The sequence below is a fragment of the Zonotrichia leucophrys genome, chromosome 23 (genome assembly GCF_028769735.1).
Source record: "Zonotrichia leucophrys gambelii isolate GWCS_2022_RI chromosome 23, RI_Zleu_2.0, whole genome shotgun sequence".
Lineage (NCBI taxonomy): Eukaryota > Metazoa > Chordata > Aves > Passeriformes > Passerellidae > Zonotrichia > Zonotrichia leucophrys.
In genome coordinates this window covers 5,737,195-5,757,505 of record NC_088192.1, presented here as the reverse complement: position 1 = coordinate 5,757,505, position 20,311 = coordinate 5,737,195, and the positions used below count along the sequence as shown (strand labels likewise).

At 48.0% G+C, this 20,311-nt stretch overlaps 1 protein-coding gene across 4 annotated transcripts in view; it reads left to right on the top strand.

Annotated features, from left to right (window-relative positions):
• HIVEP3 (HIVEP zinc finger 3) overlaps positions 1-20,311 on the top strand; it is a 306,678-nt gene that overhangs the window by 258,915 nt on the left and 27,452 nt on the right. The gene's annotated exons all lie outside the window — the stretch shown is intronic.

Here is a 20,311-nt window from a genome sequence, read left to right as displayed (position 1 = left end):
TGTTGGCTTTTGTTTTGTTGCTTTTTTCCTTTTAATATTCCCAATGTAGTTGGTTTTCAGTTCTCTTTAGTATTGACTACCAGAGGATCCTGGGGATGGCAGATGGGATGTGGAATTCTTGGGAATGATGGAAATGATAAAGATCTGAGAGTAAAATGTGGCTAAATCATGTTTTTAAAAATTAATTTCTGTTTGTTTTTCCTATAAAATCCATCCACTGACCAGGGATCCACCTGGAGAGGGACTAAAGCCATGCCCCATCCCTGTTTGAGATTTCACTTCTGGAGAAGTTTTCCTGGGATCTCTGGGATGTTCTGCAGAGTTTGGCAGGGAGAACACAACTCACCTGCCTGTAGGGGCTGGGACAAACCCAGCAGCGGAACTGGGAGCACTGGGAAGATTTTCCAAGTTGCTCCTAATTTGTGAGACTGTGTTCAATGGGACTCTGGAGTGTGAGTGTCGAGTGGAAGGGAGAACATGGAGGGGAAGAAGAAGGGAAGGGAGGAAGGGAGGAAGGGGAGGGAGAGGAGGGAAGGAAGGAAGGAAGGGAAGGAGGAAAGGAAAGGAGGAAGAAAGGAAGGGAAGGGAAGGAAGGAAGGAAAGGAAGGAAAGGAAGGGAAGGAAGGGAAGGAAGGGAAGGAAAGGGGAAAGGGGGAAGGAAGGAAAGGAAAGGGAAGGAAGGGAAAGGGAAGGGAAAGGAAAGGGAAAGGAAAGGGAAAAGGAAGGGAAAGGAAAGGGAAAAGGAAAGGGAAAGGAAAGGGGAAAGGAAAGGGGAAAAGGAAAGGGAAAGGAAAGGGAAGAAGGAAAGGAAAGGGAAAAGGAAAGGGAAAAGAAAGGAAAGGAAAGGAAAGGAAAGGGAAAGGAAAGGAAAGGGGAAAAGGAAAGGGAAAGGAAAGGGGAAAAGGAAAGGAAAAGAAAGGGAAAAGGAAAGGGGAAAAGGAAAGGGGAAAAGGAAAGGGGAAAAGGAAAGGGGAAAAGGAAAGGGGAAAAGGAAAGGGGAAAAGGAAAGGGGAAGGGGAAAAGGAAAAGTTCCAAGGAAGGAAGGAAGGTTGGCTTACTTTTCCTCCTGGGTCACTGCTAGCCCTGGAGAGGTTCCAGAGGCTCTGGGATGTGCCAGGAGCACAAGGAATGAACACCAACAGGGAGAGAGTGAGCTGGGCAGAGGCTGCTGCTGCTCAGAAATCCAGGGAATAGCTGGAGGCAAGGATCCAACTTGGAGGCAGGACTGCAGATTTTTTTTTTTTTTAAATATCCCAACTCGCTTTTCGCTGTTTAAAAATTATTCAGGGTGTTTTTGTTTGTTTGTTTTTTGTTTTGTTTTGGGATTTTTTTGGGGAGTTGGGGTTTTTTGCTGTTATTTTGATTTTCCTGTGTTTGCATTGAAAATGTGAATCCAGCCCAGCTGGAACTGAGGGTTTCTTGCTCTGTAGAGCCTCCAACAAAAAGAAAATGTGACCTCATAAAATGATAAGCTGCTCTTGCTGCTGTTGAGATAGGACTAAAGAATTCCAAGGTTTTTAAGCAGGAAAAGGGGCAGATTAGGGGCAGGGTGTTGGCAAACTCTCCTGGGGATGATCCCCTGGTGTCTTGGTATGGAAAGACAGGAGTCTGCTAAGGAAGGCAGGAGCCTCCCCTGAAATGGAGAATGTAAACCCTCCCCACCCCTCCCAATTGCTATAAATTTTAAATTAAGGGGCTCTCAGGCAAAAATATGGGAGCAGGAAATACCAGTTCTTTAATAGGGAAAGAAAAAAAAAAGATTAAATAAACAATGCAGGACACTAGAACAACACTGGCAGAGTCAGAACCCAAGCTGACACCCTGTGGGTCAGGCTGTTGGCAGCAGTCCCATTGGAATTGTGGCTCAGCCCTCCTGCAGTGTCAGGGCTGGTTCTGCTGGAGCAGGGATCCTGGAGAAAGGTGCAGTCTCTGCCTCTGAAGATCCAGGGCCAGAGGCAGCTGCTGTTCCTCTGGGCAATCCAGTGCAGAAGCCGTGCTGGTGTTCCAGAATCTCCAGATTCTATCCGGGTAGGAATGCTTGGCTCCTCCCTCTGGGCTCCCATCTCCCAATGGGATGCTGTAGTTCTTATCAGCCATGCAGGGACATTCAATAGCTGTTATCAGCAATGTCCCCTCCCCAGGGAGGAGTGATTGTGGTCACTCAGAGAGAGAGATAAGGCAAACTGCCCACTTGACAAAGGTAATCTGCATTAAGATGGTAATAGAAAACATCTTGCATTGCAGTCTTCAACACCTGACGTCTGGGTTTTTGGAAATTCAGGTGTTCCTGAATGCCTGGCTGCCCTTCTCTCTGTTCCTATCCTGGTATATTTGATCTAAGGAAATAATCAGATGGATGTAGACAAATTTTATACATTTTCTGGGTTTTGGTTGCTCTGCCTCTAGATTTTGCACATTTTCCTGGGTTTTGGGTGCTCTGCCTCCTCATGGACTCCAGACCAACCTGGTTTTTTGTGGCTGCCCTTGTGGGAGCAGCACAGTAGCGACGCTTTCCGAGCTCAAATTCTTCTCCCATATGTTTCAGATCAGCACTTAAATCAGTGCTTTTCAGCATCTGTGGGTGTCTTGACATTCTTCTTTAAACAAACCATTTGGTGGCAGAATTATGGTCGTTTGAAGGCTGCAGGAACCTGAGCACTCCCGGGGCTCTCCTGAGCATTTCAGTCCCCTCACAAAACCCCACAACTGTCCAAGTGTGGGGTTATCTGCAGAGCCCTGGCCTGGGCTGATAAAACAGGAAATTTTTAAAATAAGGACTCAGAAAAGATTAAACCCACATCCCTGTGCTTGGCAGGAGAGCTGGGGTTGGGGTTGGAGCTCCCAGGTGGGGAGAAGTGCAGAAATCCAGCAGATAAACCAGCCTTGGAGGCTGAGCAGGTTTTGTTCCTTCCCAGGAATTCACTGTGGATTTTGATGTGCACAATGTACAGGAGATGATGTTTTTCTCCGTGGGCATTTTCCTTTTTTCCCACAATATTGAGAATTACAGTGAGGTGTGTGTGTGAGAGCAGAGTGTCACAAATAAAGGAGAATTATCAACCCAGGCTGGGAGATTTGGAGCTGCCCATGCCAGTCTGGCTGCAGGGTATTCCTAATTGCAATAATTTATTGTGAATTCAGCTCCTTGGGCTAAATTTGTTGAGCTGGGCTTTTCCAGGAAAGAATTCCTGATCTCTAGAAGGTTCTGTGGGTGCTGGATCTGCAGCTGGGCTCTCCCAGGACAGAATTCCCAAGCTCTGGGAGTTTCTGTGGATGTTGGATGTTGGATCTGCAGCTGGACTTTCCCAGCAGAGAATTCCTGAGCTCTGGGAAGTTCTGTGGGTGTTGGATCTGAGCCCAGGAGAGAATTCCTGATCTCTTGGAGGTTCTGTGGGTGTTGGATCTGCAGCTGAGCTCTCCTAGGACAGAATTCCAGAACTCTGACAAGTTCTGTGGGTGCTGGATCTGCAGCTGGGCTCTCCTGGGAAAAAAAATCCTGAATTCTGGGAGGTTCTGTCTGTTCTGGATCTGAAACTGGGCTTCTTCAGGAAAGAATTCCTGATCTCTGGGAGTTTCTGGGACTGTTGGATCTGCAGCTGGGCTCTCCTAGGACAGAATTCCCAAGCTCTGGGAGTTTCTGTGGATGTTGAACATTGGATCTGCAGCTGGGCTTTCCCAGCAGAGAATTCCAGCCCTGGTGCTGTTTGCAGCCCAGCTCTCCCGGGAATCCCAGCATGAAGTGTCCTTTGTTGTGTCTGCTGAACCTGGGGAGTTTTTATTCCTTTCAGTGAAGATCATCAACCTAAACCAGCTCCTAACTCTGCCCCAACTCCTTCAGGAGCCCCTGATCCTCCCACTTTCGCCCTGCCAGGAATGCAGCAGCACACAGGACGTGGCAGCAGGAACAGCAGCCGATTATTTTTGCATATTTTTGTCTGCAGGGCCTTCCTGCCTTCCCTGAGGGAGGGTGACTCGTGTCACCAGGGCCACCAGGGCCTCCAGCAGCTGAGGTCACCCCTGGGGCAGGGCTCTGGGAGCTGTGCCTGGGATCTGAGGGCTCCAGGGAATTCCCAGCTGGGTTGTTGACCCTGGGAGTCGCTGGTTGGTCCGGATCAAAGCCACCTGTCCCAAATGGGGACACTGAGGCACCACCTGTGTGTCCCCCCTGCCTTGAGAGAAGTGCTGCAGTTTTAGGGCAGCCAACGATGATGGGTTTGTAACTTTCTAGAGCTAAAAAATGGATCTGGTTTAACCCCAGGAGAACTGACCTGGCACATCTGAGACTCCCCTGGACGCACAAAATACAGAGAGGAAGAGTTCGGGGCAGGGAGCTGGGAAATGTCCCAGGTTATTTCTTTTTAAAGAGAATATCCTGGAGTGTTAGTACAGGAAGGGTTTCCTGAAACCCAGGCACCCCTGATTGTAGAATCACAGAAATTTGGGTTGGAAAATCCCTCTGAGCTCGTTGAGTCCACCTGGCACTGCCAAGGCCACCACTGGTGGCTTTTATGGGACAGGGGACTCCAGCACTGCCCTGCCTTCCCTAAGGGAGGGTGACTCGTGTCACCAGGGCCACCAGGGCCTCCAGCAGCTGAGGTCACCTCTGGGGCAGGGCTGTGGGAGCTGTGCCTGGGATCTGAGGGCTCCAGGGAATTCCCATCTGGGTTGGAGACCCTGGGAGTCGCTGGTCCACTGGTCTGGATCAAAGCCACCCTTCCCAAATAGGGACTTTAGGAGACCACCTGTGTGTCCCCCCTGCCTTGAGAGAAGTGCTGCAGTTTTAGGGCAGCCAACAATGATGGGTTTGTAACTTTCTGGAGCTAAAAAATGGATCTGGTTTAATCCCAGCAGAATTGGCTGTGGGATCCTGGCACATCTGAGACTCCCCTGCACGCACGAAATACAGAGAGGAAGAGTTTGGGGCAGGGAGCTGGGAGTCTCTTTCTTTTTTAAGGGGAGTATCCTGAAATGTTTCCTGAAACCCAGGGGAATGGCCTTTGCACCCCTGATTGCAGAATCACAGAAATGTCAGGTTGGAAAATCCCTCTGAGTTTGTTGAGTCCACATGGCACTGCCAAGGCCACCGCTGGTGGCTTTTAGGGGACTCCAGCACTGCCCTGGGCAGCTGTTCCCACTCTTTCCATGAAGAATTTATTCCCAATATCCAACCTGAACCTCCCCTGGCACAACTTGAGGCTGTTTCCTCTTTTGCTGTTACTCTGGGTTTTCTCTGCAAGCCAAACTTGCCCAAACCCACGTCCAGTTGAAGGGGGGGCCAGGATCAGGACCCCATTATTGGGGTCAGAACCCCATTATTGGACCAGGATATCCCCATTCCTGGGGGTTGTTGTGGCTGCCAGCCCCGTTATGGCCAGGGGAGGGAAACTGAGGCAGGAGGGATGCAGTCCCCTGGGATTGAGCTGCAATCCCCACAAACTGCAGGGACAGCAGGGACACAGAGGTTCCCAGGGACAGCCCCTCAGTGCTCAGGGGACTTTCAGATTTGTTTTTCCTCCTGTTTGTGCTCCGTTCCCCTCCTCCAAAGCCTCCTGCACAGACTCAGGCGCTCTCTGCTCTCTCTGTGCTGCCTCTGTGAGGTTTCCACGGGAAACTTTCCAAGCAGGAAAATTTCAGCCCACAGGGGAGGCAGCCGGAGCGGGGCCTTTTCCATCTGCCCTGGGAGCTGCTCTCCTCCCCTTCCTCCTCCTCCTCCTCTTCCTCCCAGCAGCTCTGCATTCCTGGGAGAGAATTCCCTGCTGCTGGTGTGTTTGCATCCCTGCTGCGTGGAGCTTTTGTATTTAAATTAATTTTATTTTTCTTTATTTAATTATAAAATGTAATAATTTAATAATAAATAATCAATGAACTAATTAATAGATTATTAAATAATTAATAATTAGTTAAAATAGATATATATATTTAAAATTTAATTTAATATTTTATTTTATTTTGTTTAATTTTATTTTTATTTTAAATTTTATTTTTATTTTATTTTATTTTATATTATTTTATTTCATAGTTTTTATGTTATTTTCATTTAAAAAAATTTCATTTATTCTATTTTATTGTAATTATAATTTTCTTTTGTTTGGGCTGGGTTTAAATGTGTGAGATGGTATGTTTATATTTTATATTATATCTAATATAGAATAATATCAGTATTATTAATGTCATTCTCCTACTAATAATAATTTTATTGATATTATTATATATACGGAACCTTCTGCACAGCAATCAGTTGATGGACCAGCTAAAAATCAGCTAAAACTCTGCCCTGAGACAGAGTTGAGCTGGGTTTTATTAGGCTTGGCTGCAGGGAAATACCTGGGAAAATGGCATTGTGGGTTTTCCAAGTTTTCCCTCCCTAATTGTGGTATCGAGTGTTCCTCAGCTCCCAGGGAAAAGCTCAGGGGGTTGGAGTGCAGGTTCTTTACAGAGCTTTGGCTCTGCTCAGCTCCTCACACATCATCATCATCATCATCATCATCATCATCCTGGGAATGCAGCTCCAGCCCCAGCCCCCGTGGCTTTTCCTGCTGCCTGGGCTGTCCCGGTTTCTGCAGCGGCAGCAGCAGAGGGAAATGGAAGAGAATTGAGAAAAATCAAAAGAAATTGAGGGAAACTGAGGGAAATCGAGAGATATTGAGGGAAATCAAGGGAGATCAATTGAAATATTGGGAAATTGAGGGAAATCGAGGGAAATTGGAAGAAATTGAGAGAAACTGAGGGAAATCAAGGCAAATCGAGAGAAATTGAGGAAAATCATGGGAAATCGACGGAATTCAAGGGAGATCAAGGGAAATTGAGGAAAATAAAGGGAAATTGAGGGAAATCAAGGATATCCCAACCTAATTCCAGCTGGAGCTGGAAGTTGTGACTCCAGCTCCCAGGTGGGAAAGGGCACCCCCAGAGCTGAGCCCCTGGAAAACCTCGGGGGGGTTGGAATTTGGCTGGGGAGCCCATGGCTGATGGGGGATTGTCCTTGGGGATGTGGGATTTTGGCCAGAGTGGGAACAGTCACCAGGGACGCTCCAGTGGGGAGCAAGGTGCCAGCCTGGCAGGAATTCAGGCAAGGGTTCCTCTGGGATGGGTGAGCCCAGCTTGGGCCCAGCCCTGCCCACAGCCCTCCTAAATTGAGACCCACATTGTGGCTGTAGGAACTCATCCTGGTGCTCATGGATTCAGCAGGATTGATGATTTAGGGCCTCCTTCCACGTGTTCCACAACCCACGTCCTTCCTCTGTACCAGTGAGGATGAGTAGGGCTCAAACGCCCCCATTCCCTTAGTCCAGGTGACTAAAGGCAAAGCCCCCCCAGCTCACCTGGAATCTCTCACCTGTCTGGAACTGATCTGGGATTTTTTAGGACAAAACTTTTTATCCTCCAGCTCCTGCTGTCCAGAGGGACTGATGGTATCTGGGATCAGTCCTCATTTCCTGGCCTGGCTCTGACAGGAGGCAGGAAATGAGAAATAATTGAATCAATTCCTACAAATTGGTTTGTCTTGGATGCAGTGTGAGGGATGGGGAAGGGCCTGGGCTGTGTCTGAGGCTTGGAGCATTTCTGTCTCCACCAGAGCAAGGTAGAGAATGCCATTAATAATTGCAGCCCCGGGTGCTGGGAGCAGGGGGAGGTTGATGGGATGGGCTGCTCCGAGGTGATAATCCCAGCCCAATCCATCAGATCCTCTGGGGTGTCGAGAGCTTGTAATAACCTGAGTGGCTTTGGGAATTCTCTCAGTGGTATTTATATCTGGAGATCAGAAATTCATCAGCCATCAATGCCCAGTGGTGATGAGGGCAAGAACAGAGCAGAAATTGATTTTTTTTTGGTGCTTTCTGAGGATTTTTGATGCTGCTGGTTCTCAGGTTGTCTCTCCTGTGCTGTTTGGGAGTTTTGTTACCTCAGGAAAAGAGGGATGGGGCAGCTGGGCTTGGTTTTGTTTTCCATGTTTCAACAGAGCCAGAGGCTGTTTGGCTCCTGTGCTGTGGAAATAAACCTGGCCTATTCATCATTATTAATGATTGTAGTAAATAATAATAATATTAATTATTAATTACAGAATAATTAATCATTATTAATTATTGTAATTACATGTTAGGAGCTTTCCCTGGGGAACCGGGCCTTGCCTGGGGAGGTGTCAGACTTGTGGAACCATTTGATTCCCCTCAGAGCCAAGGATGGATTCCATGAGGATCAGCTGGTGGGAAGCTCCCAGGATGGTGCCAGTGAGGACAGGGATGTGCTCCAGCCCCTCGGGAATTGCACATCCCCAAAAACCTCAGAGGGCTCAGCTGCTGCTGCCAGCCCCACCCTGGGAAGGGCTTGAGATCCCAAAGGGGGCATTTCTCCTGGAAAATCATCCTGCTGCTCCCCACCAGGTTCTGCTGGAGCTTCTCCTGGAGCTTCACCTGGAGCATCTCCAGGAGCTTCTCTAAGAGCTCCTCCTAGAGCTTCTCCTGCAGCTCATTCTAGAAGTTCTCCTGGAGCTTCTCCCAGGGCATCTCCTGGAGCTTCTCCTGGAGCATCTCGTGGAGCTTCTCCTGGTGTATCTCTTGGACCATCTCCTGGAGCATATCCTGGAGCATCTCCTGTAGCTCTTCCTGGAGCTTCTCCTGGAGCTCCTTCTGGCACTGGCAGCAGGGCTATCCAGGCTGGCTGTTGAAGGTGTTTGGGGATCCAGTGTTGATGTTGAAGGAGTTGTTCCATCATGCTCAGCATGCCAAGTTCCCATCCCAAATCCTCCCAAATCCAGGCCCTTCCTATAATTGCAGAGCGTCACGGGGCCAGTCCTTGGATGGGGACTGGGGAATTGGGAATAACAGGCAGGGTTCAGGATGTCCAGGCCATGGATGGGTATTCCTGGCACTGTGGAGAAGGAGAAATCCAATATTCCCTGCAGGGCTGGAGCTGCTGGAAGCTCCAAAATGTTTGGGTCTCTGTTGCTAAGGGATAAATGTTGGGGATAAACACAAATCCTGACCCTGCCAAGCCCTGGGCCCCTCCAGGGTGGGTTCAGCCCCTTCTCAGAGAGGGGCAATCCCCAAGGAGAGCCTCTCCAGCCTGTGCTGGTGCACAGGAAGTTTTCTTTGCTTTCATCATCCCTAAATGAGCTCCCATGGAGCTCCCAAAGCTGAGGGAGCAGTGGGAGGGCAGAGGCAGGAGGTCACTGCCGGAGCATCCCGGCCAAATCTCCCAGCAAAACTTCCAGGAAGAGGAGCTGAGCCCCCATGGGACAGGGAAAAAACAAAAGGATGTGACAAAGCAGACAGAGCCCAGAGGAGGGGTCCGGTCTGAGCCAGTTTTGTGGCTCATTTCTACAGAAAAATCAGTGTTTCCTATTCCACCCCTTAATAACAGCATTGCTGGAGCTGCCTGAGGCTGAGGGGAAGCTGGAAGGGACCACAAATCCCTGGATTACACCCCTGGGAGAAAGGAGCTGCAGTTTTTGAAGTTTGTTTGAATGAGGCAGCGGCACCAGGGAAATCTTTTGGGTCATAGGAAATACTTTAAAAATTTGACACAAATGAGGGTTGGAAATTCCCTTCAGTCACTGGGAGTATTTGGGGTATTTAAGGGGATCCCTGGCCAGACAGAGAGGAAACAAAAGGATCCTGGTGGACCTGTGGCCACCAGCAGCAGTGAGCAGGGGCACTGGGTCAGGGGAAGGCTCTTCAAGCCCCTAATTTTATTAAAATAAGCTCTGATCCAAATAAATTCTATTCCAATGCCATGTTCTGTAGCTCTGACTGCAGTTCATGTCTCACCCACTTCAGTGAGTGCCAACAGGCTCCTCATTCTCCCTTGCAGGGATTTGATGATAAAATGCATTTGTTGATGTTAAAAAGATTAATATAAATTTAGAAATATCACATTACTTAGAATTATGGAATCATGGAATGGTTTGGGTTGGAAGGGAACTTAAATTTCACCCAGTGCCATGGCAGGGACACCTCCCACTGTGCCAGGTGCTCCAGCCTGGCCTTGGGCACTGCCAGGGCTCCAGGGGCAGCCACAGCTGCTCTGGCAATTCCAGCCCAGCCCCTGCCCACCCTGCCAGGGAACAATTCCCAATTGCCAAGATCCCATCCAGCCCTGCCATTCCTCTGGCACTGGGAGCCATTCCCTGGCTCCTGTCCCTCCATCCTTGTCCCCAGTCCCTCTGCAGCTCTCCTGGAGCCCCTTCAGGCCCTGCAAGGGCTCTGAGCTCTCCCTGGAGCCTTCTCCTCTCCAGGGGAGCACTCCCAGCCCTCCCAGCCTGGCTCCAGAGGGGCTCCAACCCTGAAGCAGCTCTGGCATCTCCTGTGGATTTGTTTCCATAACTGACCTCAACCCTGAACAATTTATTCAGGAAATTCAGGATCTCTTCAGGGTAACAAGTGCCAAAGTGAGACCCTGCAGGGAGGGCAGGGTGCTGGGAATAAAACCTGAAATAAGGCCAGGAGTGAGAGGCAGGATGAGTGACAGAGGGACAAGAGCAGCCTGGAATTCAATAAATTTAATTTTTCATAGCATATGGAGCAGGGGCTGCAGGAGGAGCTGTTGGAGAGCCAGGGGTGGACGTGCCACCCCAGGCATTGCTGTCACCCCTCTGGAAGGTGCCCAATCTATCCTGGGGGGAAGAGAACTGGAGTGAGACCCGTCATCTGTGGGGATTTCTGTGCCAGACTTCCCCTGTGAATATTTTATGAATCAGCTGGATGAGTCGCTGGTTGTTTTTTCCTTTTTTTAATCTCGTGTTTCATTCGGTTTCTGTTTGATCTTGCAAGGCTGGAGCAGTGCCCAGGGCGGGGGGTGAGTGCTCACAAATATGAACTTTTGTGCTGTGTCCAACCTGTCTGACTGCTGCTGGGGAGGCAAAACCACCCCAATAAAATGAGAAAAAATGGAATTAAATGTGCTGGGAATGTTATCTGGGACAATTCTTGAAGAAATTCTGGTTTGGAACAACTGGATTACAGTGGGAAATTATCTTTATCAATGAACAGAGCAGGTGTTGGCACAGCTGGACACCGTAAGCATAAGGACAATACAGAGATACTTAATACAATCACAAATTAAAGATTTGGTACTAAATCTGAATATTTTCATCTATAGTGAAATCTGAATATTTTTAAACAAAGTACATGGACTTTCATACCATGTGGAAGTATGTTTCATTCACATATGATAGTTTCATGGCATTGTAGTGTAGGTGCAGCTATGTGTAGCTACATGATTAATTTCAAAAATATAGCTATTATGCAGCTTATTATAACAGAAAATATATATTATAGTAATATATAGTAAATATATTAAAATATATTAAATATATATTATAGTTATTTATTTATTTATTATAAAATGGAATATATATATTTATAGCATAAAACATGTATTATAATAATATATATTTAAAATATACCTATGATGCAGCTATTATAAAATAAAACATAATATCTAAAAATATATAGATATATGTATTATAAGATAGATTTATTACAAAATATAATATATTTTATATAAAATAAAATAATATACATTGTAATAATATATAAAATATATATTTAAAATATATAAAGATATATTTTAATAATATATGTTTATATATTTATCAAAATATACATAATAATATTAATATGTATTTTAAAATATAGCTATGATGCTATAGCTATTTGGGTTCCAGGGCTCTGCAGGGGCTGGGTGAGGAGTTTGGGTTCAGTTTGGGTTTTGGGGTCCTGCAGGAGCTCTCTGGTCATTGTGTGGCATCATCTGGGGACAGGGACAGTCAGCCCAGCCCTCAGACAGAGGCTGGGGAAGCTCCTGCATTGCCTGTCTGCTCCAAAAATTGGATTTAATGGGGGAAGCCCAGCAGGGACTAATTAGTGAGTGCACACAATTAGTGCAACCCCGCTTTTGTTCACGCTCTGCTGGCTGAGGCTCACACTGCACTGGAATCCTCTCACCTTGCTCTGCGCTGCCATTTCCCCTTCCTGCTCCCCTCTGAGTGCATTTGAGCCAGGTTTGCAGTCTGGGGCCCTGTGGGGCTGCCAGTGTTCTGTGGGGTTTGTGCTCTGCAGTGGTTTGCAGTGCCAGTTAAATGATTTCAGCAGGGATATGACAATTAAATGATTTCAGCAGAGACAACAGAGGAGCTGTAATGAGCAGAACTGTAATTCCACCTCTGTGAGAGCAGAAGTTGCCACAACCCCAAACTGAACCATCCTCCACTCAGGCATGACGTTGGGGAGGAACATGGAACTGGTTTTGCTTTCTTTTCTGTTTTTGCAGCTTTCCATCCACACCCAGCTCTGCTTGGGTTCATTGCACTCAGGGTCCCTCCTGGACACCCCACGACCCTGCAGGGGCAGCTCCAGGGTCAGGGATCAGGAACAGGATCAGGGATCAGGAATCAGGAACAGGGTCAGGGATCAGGAATCAGGGATCATGAAGAGGGTGAGGGAACAGGAACAGGAATCAGGAACAGGGTGAGGGATCAGGGATCAGGTGCAGGATCAGGAACAGGATCAGGCACAGGAACAAGATCAGGAACAGGGTGAGGGATCAGGCATGGGGTGAGGAATCAGGAACAGGATCAGGAACAGGATTGGGGATCAGGAACAGGATTGAGGATCAGGAACAAGATCAGGGATCAGGAACAGGGTGAGGGATCAGGTGCAGGATCATGGATCAGGATCAGGGATCAGGAACAGGATCGGGGATCAGGCACAGGGTGAGGGATCAGGTGCAGGATCAGGGTCAGGGATCAGGAACAGGATCGGGGATCAGGAACAGGATCAGGGATCAGGAACAGGATCGGGGATCAGGCACAGGGTGAGGGATCAGAAACAGATTTGGGGATCAGGAACAACATCAGGGATCAGGAACAGGGTGAGGGATCAGGTGCAGTATCAGGGATCAGGTGCAGGATCAGGAACAGGATCACTTCACCCTGTCCATGTGTCCCCAATGGTGACAGTCACCCTCTCCCCCCGTGGTGTGTGCCTGGTGCTGGGGCTCCCCCAGCTCCCACCTTCCCCTGCGGTTTCCAGCAGGCTCTGCCTGTGAGGATCCTTTATTCCAGCCAGGCTAAAGCAGGTTTTGTGCCAGCTCCTCCCAGGTCCCTCCATCCCCAGCTTTGTTGTGCTGCTCTGGATGTGCCTTGTTTGTCTGGGTGCAATATCCCTGTCTGGAAAATCAGGATGCTGGAGGGTTCATGGAGCTTTTAGAGAGCTGGAAATGCCATTGTCTGACAGGAATCCCTCTGCTTGTCCTGCTGGAGCTTGGCACCAGCCAAAGAGCATCTCAGGGTGAGTGTCTGGCCTTGAGGACACACCTGGTGTGACATCCTCAGCCCCAGGGATTCCACAGGGAAAGCTGAGGAATTCTGCTGCACACTCAGCTTCAGAGTGGTCATTTTGTACCAGGGAGCTGTGAGGGAGGCAATTAATGATCAGTAATTAGTGGCACTGTGGGAGTTACACATTTATCTGGCAAATTTTGCAGGAGACATAAAGCAGAAATGAGATCAGTTAATCCCAGAGCAGCCCGACAGGAATGTCCCAAGGATTCAGCCAAGCCAGATGAGTGGGCAGCCTGGTGACAGATGAAATGTGCCATCAACAAACCCAAAATCTGACACCAAAGGCAAAAACTCCGGAGCTGGACTCGGTTCACTTGCCAGGGAACCAAACCCAGCAGCTCAGGACAGGGATCAGATATCCCATTCCTCTTCCTGTGCACCCAAAATCCAAAAAGCAAACAAAGGATTTGATCAAATGTCAAAACCAGTCAAGGAAATGCTTCTTCAGTTGCTGTGAAAGCCTCCAGGGGTGTTCTTTGAGACAGCATCGAGCTTCAAATCATGAAAATTCACAGAATTAAAGCTAATTTTTTAAATTTTAATAATTAAAATGTAACCAATGTACCCAGGCTGTGACCAGCAAGGTCACACCAGCAAAGCCTTTGCAGGGCAAGGTAAAATCCTGGTGGAATTTAAAAAAAACTTGAAAAAGGAAGCAAAGAGGGGAAGGAGTGATTCAGCCGTGAGCAATGAGTCCCCCAGAAACCTGCTCTGCCTCCCTGCTTGCCAACCACCAAACTTCCTTCCCCCCTGGTTGTCCAAGGGTTGGTCCTGTGGTTTCCAGCCACATGGAGATTTTGGATGTGCCTCACAGCACTGAGGGAAAGAAAAAAAGAAGTGTTTGTGGCTAAAAATGATGGTAAGGAATTTGTAAGAGCCAATCCTGAGGACTGAAGCTCCTCCAGGCTGCGAGGCAGTGAATGCTGCACGGGGTTGGGTTTCAGCTGGAGGGAAGGAGCTGAGACAAAGCCTCCTCCAGGTTTTTGTTTTCCCATTTTCGGGTTTCCTGTGCTCCTGACAGGGATTTTGGGCCCATTCTGAGGTTCTCAGGTATCTGGTGCTCAGGGTTGTGGTGGTGTTCACAGGGGTTACAGGATGAGGGAAGAGATGAGAATCTTGACTCCATGTTTCAGAAGGGTGATTTATTATTTTATGATATATATTAAAATAAAATAAAATTATATATTAAAACTATGCTAAAAGAATAGAAGGAAGAATTTCATCAGAAGGCTTGAAAGGAAAGGAATGATAATAAAATCTTGTGACTGCTCACAGCCTCGACACAGGTGGCTGTCATTGGTCATCAAGTAAAAACAATTTCACATGCTGGTTAAACAATTCTCCAGATCACATTCCAAAGCAGTAAAGCATGGAGAAGCTGAAGCTTCTCAGGAGAAAAGATCCTAATGAGAGGATTTTTCATAAAATACGTCAGTGACACAGGGTGACACCAGTCCTGCTGAGGCTGTGCCGGCTTCTCCTGCCCTGACAGGGTTTGCAGTGCTGGCCCCAGATCTGCCTGCAGGAAACGCCAAAGAACCTTTCAAAAATGCACCAAAGAGCTGCATTTTGATTTCTGTGTGTGTGTTGGAAAGGACTGTTCCCTAAATCAGTGCCTGGGCTCATGAAGGCCATTAACCCCCACGTTCCCAAACATTTCTGTGTGGAGGGGAGCGTGGCACTGCAGGGCTGGAGCTGCTAAGGATGGGATTAGGATGGGCTGGGATAAGGATGGGATTAGGAATTCCTCAAGGCTCTGAAGAAAAGCCCAGATTGCTGCCACAAACCCACAAACCCAGCTGTGGCTATGCCCAGGTCCGCCTGCAGCAAACCCTGTGGAGCAGGGAAGGTCCTGTGCCAGGGTAAATCCTCACATGGGGTGTGAGCTGTTGTCATCCTGTTTTTTCAAGTTTTTCTGATGTTTACATTCTTGTAGTAAACTTTCTCACACACTTTATGTAGATAACTTTTTGTTTTGCATTCTTTTATGGAGGAAATTTGATGGACTGTTGGTTTGTCCAGTGTCATTGGAGAGGTGGCACTGTCACCCTCCAATCCACTGTCACTTTTGGAAATCTATAATATATAATATATTATATATATATATATATATATATATATATATATATATATATGTATATATATGTATATATATGTATATATATGTATATATATATATATAATATAATATATATAAAAGCTATAAAATATAATATAAAAATATATATTATATTATATTATATTATATTATATTATATTATATTATATTATATTATATTATATTATATTATATTATATTATATTATATTATATTATATTATATTATATATTATCTGAGCTATAGATGTTGCAGTCAGAAATTAAACTTCCCTCTTTTTTACCTTGAGAGAGCTGCATGTCCACGTTGTGTTATTTCATGTCCTGTAGTGACAAGCTGTGCCTGATTTATCTTTCTGATGCAAATCAGATGGGCACAGGAGCAGGGAAATGGGATCACACTGAAGGAATTACGTCCATAAATTTATTGCAGCCCTCAGAGCAGGCAGATGGCATCTGCAGAGCCTTCTCTGGGTTATGGCACTGTCACCTCCTGCTGTCTTCTTCCCCTTTGGTTTGGTGTTTCTTGAGAGGAATTTGCTTTTCCTCTCTCTCCCCTCTCCCTGCCTGTTTTCCACGTGGTTCCAGGGGGCTGTGGTGGAATATCTGTGCTGAAGCTGGCAGGGTGTCAGATGAAGTGCAGTGCCTGATTCCAGATTCAATCACATGGCTGCTTTAATGCAGCCTGATGGCTTTAATGAGCCTGAGGAAGGGACACAAAAACATTTCTGATGGCTTTAATGAGCCACACAAACATTTCCATGGGAGGTTGGAATGAAGGGCAGTGCAAGTCCAAGGCTGATAAAGGAGCAGTTCCAGGTTTGGAATGGCCAGGTAGGTCCCAGCACACTGACAGGCAGCAGAGGCAGAGGAGGAAGCCTGCAGTACAAACTTGAGCAGAAAAAATCAGGATTCCTGATTCCTTTTGCTCCTGCCTGCAGTACAAACCTGAACTGAAAAAATCAGGATTTCTGATTCCTTTTGCTCCTTCTGCCACTTTACAACTGCCTGAGCAAAGGAGGGACAGGAACCATCCCTGACAAACCTGAGCCCTGGAATCCTTTAGGGTTAAATGGAAATAACTTTAGGTTAAATGGAAATGGGATGGAGACTGGGGCACGGTGGGAGCTCCCCAGACACCAGCTCAGTCTGGTGTCAATCACATGGCTGTTTTAATGAGCCTGATGGCTTTAATGAGCCTGAGGAAGGGACACACAAACATTTCCATGGGAATTAAGGACAGTGCAAGTCCAAGGCTGATAAAGGAGCAGTTCCAGCTTGGAATGGCCAGGTGGGTCCCAGCACAATGACAGGGAGCAGAGGCAGAGGAGGAAGCCTGCAGAACAAACCTGAACAGAAAAAAAATCAGGATTCCTGATTCCTTTTGCTCCTTCTGCCACTTTAACACTGCCTGAACAAAGAAGGGACAGGAACCATCCCTAAAAACCTGAGCCCTGGAATCCTTTAGGGTTAATGGAGATAACTGGGCATACTGGGATGGAGACTGGGGCATGGTGGGAGCTCTCCAGACACCACCTCAGTCCCCTCTGGCCAGATAATGAGAACCTTGCGATGATGGGTGTTGATGTTGGGTTTTTTTAGGGTTTTTTTGGGGACATTGAATGGTTGGGAATGGCAGGATGGGGTGGCATTGCTGTGACTTCAGTCCCAGCAGAAAAAATGAAGTATTTGGGCCACCAGGTGACCCTGGTGATGATCCAGAGAACTCCTGCTGATGCTGAAGGACAGGAACACAAACTGTTGGACACCAAAGCCTGGTTTGTGCTACTGGTGCAGACTGGGGCTGTCTGAATGCCCAAATTTCCTCTCTTTCCTCAAATCTGTGTCCAAAACTGAACCTGTGACCTCACCCCTGAACTCAGGAGCAGCTCAGGCTCCTCTGAGCACCTCAGGAGCAGCTTATTCCCCTGTCAGCATCTCAGGAGCAGCTCAGGCTCCTCTGAGCACCTAAATCCCCTCTGAGCACCTCAGGAGCAGCTCAATGCCCTGAGGTGATGATGCCCTGTGAGCATCTCAGGAGCAGCTCATTCCCCTCTGAGCACCTCCCACAGCTCTGAGCAGAGCCAAGGGGCTCAGCCAGCACTGGGAAGGGCTCAGTCCCCACTCACTGCCTCCAGCCAGCAGGATCAGCCCGAATTTCAGCTCCCAAACACCCCCATGGAGCTGGAACTGCCTGGGCTCTTCCTGAGGGAAAGGAACAAAGTGTGGGGGAGATCCAAGGGTCCCTGCAGTGGGACTCACCCACTTCCAACCCCACCCTACAGGCAGCTGGGAGGGTTTCCATGGGTGCATCCTGTGCAGGTCTCGGGTTTTTGGTTGTTAATTGCTGCCCTGAGATGTGCAGGATGTCTCTGCTTTGGCCTGTGCAGCTGAAGAACGAGTCTGGACTCTTTGCTTTTCAGTCTTGAGGTTGTTTATTAATTCTTATATCTATAAAATTTTCTTTCTGCCCAGCCGAGATCTGCTCAGCAGGGCAGCCACAGGCACTCTGTGTTGTCCTTTTATACTACAAACTACCTATAACATATTTACACTTAATTCCCAATACCCATCACCTATGTTAGACAGTGCACTTCTACTCTAAACCAATCCCAAAGTGCCAACATCACTGCAGAAAATGGAGAACAAGAAGAAGAAGAAGGAAGGCTGGACATGCCCAAGTTCCTCCATCTTGTCCCCATAACCTCCATACCAAAAATCCTAAAATCTACATTTTCACCCTGTGATCATTTTGTTATTACACTATTCAAACCTGTGTGACTTTCAGGTCCTCATAGAAAGTTGGTAACTTGCTCCAGGGGTCACAATCAAATCCCCAGGTGTTCTGGGCAGTGTGCCAGGGTCTCTGAGCCCCACGATGGGGTCCTGGAAACTCTGGACACCCAGAGGGATGTGCTGAGTTCCCACATGCAGGCCGTGCCATTCCCATCCTCTCAGTTCTGGGCTGGTCTTTGTGTGACTTTTTAAACTCAATTTTAAACGAGTCTTGTTTTTCTACATTAGAAATACATAAGTTTTAGTATTTATCATATATTCACTCACTGAAGTGCTCAATCTATTGCAGTACAGCTGTTTCTGCTCAAGTTTCTCCTCAGTCTGGCTGCTGTTTTCTCACCCTTCTGGTTTGGAATAGGCTTCACTGGGAAGTCACTAAAACCTGACTGATGGTGTTGGATGCCTTTGGATCTCCTATTAAGAGGCTTTAGACAGCCTGATTTTTCCAGGGTGGATGTTTGGAGATTTCTGAAGACCAGACTTAATTCCTCCTGGGTAGAAAAATTACTTGCAAGAAGTGCCATGCTTCAAAAATTTGGCCTCTTTAAGATCTGAGGGGACCAATTTGATGTTACCTTATTCTCCTTGTGCTGCAAGTACAGGAAATTGTTGCCTTCATTTGCTGAGCAGCAGGAGGCTCAAAGATTTGTCTCAGTCTTATAAGGGTTTTTCAACCCCCCCATCCTGCAGCCTTCCCCATGCACTCATGCCTGGACAGAAAATCAAATCTGTAATGGGAAGGAAGGATGACCAATCTCATTCTCTTGGGTAAACCTAAATCATGATCCTGTGCCAAAGATAAAAGAGCCTGGAGTCTGCAGAGTTTACATTTAGTGGTAGCACAATTAATTTATTAGAAAAAAGGATGTTTTCTTCTCTCTGTGTCCATTCTGGGTGTCTCATTCAGGCTGTGCAGAGCTCACAGGGGTGTTTGTGGCATTGGTGACATCTCAGGTGGCAGCCTGGAGGGTGGGAGGTGTGTCCCAGGAGCTTTGGCTGGGATGAGTTGTCCCAGCACCTGCAGAGGCAGCCTGGGCATGTTTGAAATGGCAGGGACTGAGAGGCAGCTGGGCTGGCCTGGGCCAAACCCTGTCCAGCCTGGCCTGGGATAAACTCTGCCCAGCCTGGCCTGGCCAAGCTTTGTCCAGCTTCGCTTGGGCCAAACCCTGTCCAGCCTGGCCCAGGACAAACTGTCCATCCTGGCCTGGAATAAACTCTGTCCATCTCGCACTGGGCCAAACTCTGTCCAGCCTGGCCTGGGTGCCTCAGTTTGTGGTTGAATATGGGGGCACAGCAGCACAGTGGGGTGTCCCTGTGACTCTGTCCAGCCTGGCCTGGAACAAATTCTGCCCAGCCTGGCCCAGGCCAAACCCTGTCCAGCCTGGCCTGGAACAAATTCTGCCCAGCCTGGCCCAGGCCAAACTCTGTCCAGCCTGGCCTGGAACAAATTCTGCCCAGCCTGGCCCAGGCCAAACCCTGAGCAGCCTGGCCTGGGTGCCTCAGTTTGTGGTTGAGGATGGGGCACAGCAGCACAGTGGGGTGTCCCTGTGACTCTGTCCATCCTGCTTGGCAACTTGTCCCTGCCTGAGACACTCTGTCACCTGCAGGAAAACCGTCGCCTGGTCGTACAAACAAACTTCCCTGCAATCGTCCAGCCTGGCTGATAACTGCCAGCTGGCCTGGAAGCCCTGTCCAGCGCTGGGGCGTCTTGTGGCCCAGATGGGCACACAGCACATGGGTCCCCGACTCGTCCACTGCTCTGGCCAACCTGTCCAGCTGGTGAGACAAACTTGTCAGCAGGAAAACTCGTCCAGCCTGCTCTGGGCCAAACCCTGTCTAGCCTGGCCTGGGATAAACTTCCCAGCCTGGCCTGGGAATAAGCCCTATCCAGCCTGGCCTGGGTGCCTCAGTTTGTGGTTGAAGATGGGGACACAGCACATGTGTCCTGACTCTTGCTGACCAACCTGTCAGTGCTGAGACAACTTGTCCACCTCCTGACAACTGTCACCTGCTGGACAACCTCCCCTCCTGCTCTGGACCAAACCCTGTCCAGCCTGGCCTGGATGCCTCAGTTTG